The following is a 6,000-nucleotide window of genomic DNA, read 5'->3' as shown; positions in this document are numbered from 1 at the left end:
TGGTATTCTTTTAAATCAGGCATCACATAAAATGAGGTTTAAGGGAGACTTTTTTTAATTCACTGTGACCAGAGAGAACCTTCCCAGGTAATGCCACTGGGTGCACTGAGAATGAGTTGCTTGATGGTCACCTAGTGGGGAAAATGGGTACTATAAAAGCTCTGACCAGTGGAGCTTTCTCCGGTGCTTTTTATTTTGGGCACAGGGGGTATCACTCATAATGTCCATTTTGAAAATAGTAGTAATTTATGAGCAATGGGCCCTGTAGTTTTATTTTTATTGGTTTCCTAAGAAAAGTAGCCATTCCTGATAGTACACTCACCCAAGCCCTACAGCAACCCCATAAGACAGTGAAGGACAGCCCTGTGCAGTGCCTAAGGCTGTAAGGCTTGATGGAAATTGACTTCCACATCTGATGAGTTCGAGCTGCCAACTTCATGGTTAGCAGACAACCACTTAACTACTGCACTACCAGGAATCCTCTATTAGGTATATCCAATCTATAGGTTTGTAGGAAAATTCTTGATTTTCAATGGTCAAATCAATCCTCCTGTCATTTACCCTAACTTATATAATTGCCATATCTAACCAGTAGCAAATTCAAACATAGAGGTCAACCCTAAATTTTTCTTTTCCTATCAATTCATTCCTTTTCAATAGATTCATTCAATTAAATAGATTCATATATATATGAATATATATATGGAATATAAAAGCTAATTAGTCCACAGCAGTACAGAAGGCTCAGTTCAAATCACTGCTATGGAACAGTTAATATACTGTAAGTCCTACAACTCACAAGGGCCATTGGGTCCAAGGTCAAAGAAGCAGACAATGGAATACTTTGTAGAGAAATGCAGGTAGTCCAGCCACAGGTAGCAAACAGCAGGATGGGTCACCAACAGTCAGCCAGGTGACAGGATCCAACATTCCCAAGCTCAAGCGATGTATACACCAGCAGTGTGGCGAAGCGAGTCTTGAAAGAACTACAAGGTCTAGTGACATGGTTCATAGGTTGAGTGTCCCACAGGTAGTGGAGTTCCCAGTTGAGGCAATGAACTAGCTAAGGCAACCACACACTGGTCTGATCACCAGAGAGCAAGAGAGACAGAGAGGTGGGGCTTGGAGCCATTTATCTCTTTGGTATCCAATCAAACTGTGACCTTATTAATCCCACTTGTTCTTATTGGCCAGGTTGGCACAATAAACCTTCCTATTACAGTTATCAAGATTCATAGATAAGGAAACAAAGACCTATACTTATAAATATGGCCGTAGCCTTCAACATCAATAATGATTATACTAGTGGTTTCACTTGATGAATTCACACAGGAATCAATTTGACTACATTCTGTGGGAACATACAATGGAGAAGCTCAACATTATCAGCCCAACACCGTCAAGGTGTTGTGGGAGAGACACTTGTTTGTAAGATCAGGACACACACTCACTCCCTGTGAGACATTTCTGTTGACAAGTCACATGGAGCTATGTCTATGGCAGCCAGAGTTTTGGAGCTGAAGGAGCCACGTGGAAACCCACACCAGTGCTAAGATGCTTCCACTGCCACTGGATCCATAAGACTTTCCAAGCACTGGCCTGTGATCTTCCAGCGCTCAGCATCATTATATGTGTTTTGTGATTCTGAAGAGGAATTTAAAGACTTCTATCAGACATATGGGCTAATATCAGACTTGTGGATTTGATCTGGACTGGGCCGTGATGTTTTCTTAATATATAATTATTCTTTGATATAAAGTTCTCTATTACACACACATGAGTTTCTGTGAATTTGTTCCACTAGTCCATGCAGACTAACACATTATCATACCAGGAGTGGGGTATTAGAGAAAGAAATTCATAAAGGTGGAGAGTGGATGTTTATTTGACCTCTGCCTCATGGTACTTTTTCTTTAGTTAGCCAGAGGTCATATATTTCCATGCAGTTTACTGGTCTGTTTTCTGGAAAAATATGGGAAATTACATTTTTGATCATTTTCTATGGATGTTGTGTTTGTATTCCTGTTTGAAATGATGAAAATGAATGTAGTTAATGTATATTTTGAGCTCAGGAGTAGAAATCACCCTTGAACTTTTCTGACACCATGTTGCTTAGTAAAAATTGCTGACAGAAGGTTTCACCCTGGCTTGAGGCAATGCAGCCAGGGGTCTAAGGCCAAATGATATAAGTTTCAATAAGGATAGAATTTGATTCTTTTAAGATTGAGTTTAGGATCTGGCTCCACTAGGGTTATACTGTTTTACTCCTCCTATTGTTATTTACCTAATTGACAGAAATATTTATTGGGAAATAAAACTAGTTTAAGACTACTTGTCTTCAGCCTTTAAATTGTAATTTATAATGGGTTAGAACACGCCTGCAAAGAAGGAAAAGGATAAACCCTGACAGTGTCTTAAGTGCTCTGTACATTCAGAGGGGACTTGCTTAGGGGGCTGTTGACAGATTGAAGGAAAAAGGAACTCTTTGGCTTTTTGAATTTTTAATAAGTGGTTTGTGCCTGAGGCTGGACTAGGGCTAAACAGTTCAAGGGAGCTATTGGGCAGCCTGAAATTCTTGCTAGGTGACCACCTAGATCCACTTGTAGAGTGGAAGTGAGAGAAATGCAGCAATAAAGAGACAGGTTGCGTCTGGCCACTGGCACCTGTGCACCTGGTTCACAGGAATTAGATGAGAAGACGACAGTGGGTTGGTTGGTCTGAAGTACATGCCCTAGCACAAGGGGGCTAGAGTTGTTGAGGATTTGTGATGGGGCCCATGATCTAAAGGCAAGGCAGCCAAGGGGTACCCTGTTGAATCTCAGTGTAGCAGCCCTCACTGAGTTGACCATAACCTGACCAGATGAAGAGAAGATTTTTGAGCCTGTGAACTGGGCCATATTGCTGCTGACTTCATGGATGGCCTGTCCTGATTTGACTTTGCTTATGGAAGCAGACTTATAATGTTCCAAATAGAATATTTTCAATCAAAGAATATGATTGTATCCATAAAGCAGTGGGTTGATGTAAGTGTAGGTATATACACTTGATATAAGTGTTGATATAAGGTCAGTATGGAAATTGGATACCTAAAATTGGATGGAAAAGGCATGAAGTGGCTGGTTTACAAACTTTCATAGGTGCTGGAATATACGTATAGGATTTTAGGATTAAGATGTAGGTTTTTACTTGACTGCGATTGTTAAGCATAGAATATTGTTTTGTTCACTTATAAAATACTATGCTTAAATGATGATGGCACATATTGAATTATATGCTTTTTAATTTTATTCTGTTAGGTATAGATAGGATTTTATTATTGCTTTGTTAAAAATTATGTATGGCTATAGAGTTGTGTAAGACTGTCAAATTGACAAGGGGTGGTCAGTGGCAGTTAATAATCTGTCCATTTGTGAAGGGGTGGAGTCTAGCCTGTTAATCAAGTCCTAGCCAATGAGGCCTCTGTGTGGGTATGGATTTCTCCTGAGGATTCTGGGAGCTCCAGTCTTCCTACCTAGAGGAGGAACATGCATTCTCTCCCTGTGAGACATTCCTGTTGATAAGTCATGCAGCTATGCTATAGCATCCAGAGCCTTAGAGCTAGAGGAGCCACAAGGAGACCCACCCCAGCCTTGAGATTCTCAACCCTCACTGGATTCACAAGACTTTCCACCTACTGGCCTGTGGTCCTCCTGCATCCATTGCCATTGCATGTGTTGCTTGAGTCTTAAGAGAAATATATAGACTGGTATTAAACATACGGGCTAATATTGGATTTAGGGACTTGATTCGGACTGGGCTGGGATGTTTTCTTAATATACAATTACTCTTTGATATAAAGTTCCCTATTGCACACATGTGAGTGTCTATGAATTTGTTTCTCTCGTCCACATGGACTAACACACTAGTCTATGCAAAGACACTTAGAAGAGAGCTATATGACCACCCACCTGGAAGAGATTCGAGCTGATTCCAGAGAGGGGCAGAATGAAAGCAGTGGTCAAGAAGCCCTGTGGTAAAGTGGATGGGGTAAGTCCACAACCTTAAAGTCTTAAAGAGCAAGGATAGCACTGTGAATTCTAAGTTTTGCCAGACCCAAGTCACGGCAATTTCAATGACCTCTTATGCTTGGGAAAATTGGGCAACGCACAAGGAAGAGCGAAGAAGAATTGATGCATTTGAACTATGTTATACTCAATATGAGGCATTGAAAATACCTTGGACTCTCATAAAGAACTAACAAGCCTGTCCTAGAAGTATAGTCGGAATACTACTTAGAAGGGATGATGGCAAGACTTTGTTTCATGTACTTTGGACATGTTATGCATGCTATCAGGAGCGACTAGTCTCCAGAGCAGACATCATGTATATGCATCCTGCTTTGAGGAGTCTCAGTCAGATGGATTGTCATAGTGGCTGCAAAAGTAGACTCAAAGAGAATGACAATTCTGAGAAAGACATAGGACCACACAGTATTTTCCTTTTGTTGTACATAGCATCATTATGAGTGAGACCCAGCACAAAAGGACTTAAAGATAACAAGCAAACCTAAAAAACATATTTGCATTTTTTGAATTTAGCAAATTTGTTCTGACTTAAACTATTCTTACTGCTGATTTGGTGGTGTGAAATCTACTCTAACATATTCACCACTGTCTATACTTTTTTGATTAGGTTTCACTGTGTCAACTATGCACTGAAATGTTCCTAGAAAACACGGTCTAAATTAGTACCTGTCTCACCTCTTACCTACAATCTCAACATTATGTTGTTACCAAGCTCCTTCAGAATACAAACTATGTAGTACTAACCTTCACAAAGTCTGCATGTTTACGATAAAATATTTTTGAATGTATTGAATTTAGAACACTTATATTAATATATGGCATATTTTAAATATTCAGTTACTGCATATAAGTGTTTCGTAAATCAAAAGATTAAAGGAAGTATATTAGAATTTACTTTTTATATGCAAATTATATCAATTCTAAGACTACTGTAATGAACATTGACTAATAGTAAGTAATGGTGCCTCAATCTTTAGACGAGAATTCTCTATAAGAAGGGAATTTTAAAATATACCTTTATTTTTTTAATGTTGAAGAAGATGAATTAAATATTAATAAAACATTAAGAAGTATTTTCAGGGGATAAAATCAGCAAGAACAACAACACAAAACCACATTTGCGCATCACCGACACATTTTTGAAGGAGCGTGATGGTAGTGGTTCGGCGTTGGGCTGCAAACTGTGTTGTTGACAGTTCAGAACCACAGGCAGCTCGGCAGGACAAAGCCTGGGCTTCCTACTCCTGTAAGCAGTGAGCCACAGGGCCATGCTATGAGTCAGCATTGGCAGTGATACTTTACTAGACGCCACAGACTTCTACAGAGGATTTCACTCAAAAGAGAGGATGAACATTTTTATCTATTGAACATGGAAATGTTTTTCAGGGAAGAACATGTGCTAGAATAAAATATTCCAAACCAAACTCATTGCCATCCGGTTGATTCCTACCCATAAGGACCCAACTCATAGTGCCTTGGAGTTTCAGAGAGTGTAACTGTTTACCAAAGCAGAAAGTCCTGTTCGGCTCCCACAGAGCAGCTGATCCTTGTGACTAGCTTCTCGGTGGTTAGCGGCCCAGCACATGACCACTGTGCCCACCAGGGTTCGCGAGCGCATGCTTTAAGCCTCAATGATTTAAATGATTTGGGTCACACCAAGTATGTCCTATTGCCACAATAAAATACACTTAGATAGCAGTAACAGGAACAAAAGGTGGTTTATAAAATATGTGGCAATTAAATCAAATGCAAATTATATGGTTTGTGAAATTACTCAAGAGTAGGTTGAGGATTCATTTTTTTTCTTCCTCTTACTTGATTTTGACAGTTCTCTCCTACCCTTTGCAGTTTAGTTTGAAAATCCTGGCTTTTTAAAAAAATTGAACTCCAGTATTTCCATTAGGTAGTTGTTAAAATATGCTGTATTCTTTAGAGA

The sequence above is a fragment of the Tenrec ecaudatus genome, chromosome 9, assembly GCF_050624435.1.
Source record: "Tenrec ecaudatus isolate mTenEca1 chromosome 9, mTenEca1.hap1, whole genome shotgun sequence".
Classification (NCBI taxonomy): Eukaryota; Metazoa; Chordata; class Mammalia; order Afrosoricida; family Tenrecidae; genus Tenrec; species Tenrec ecaudatus.
This window is presented reverse-complemented; position numbering follows the sequence as displayed.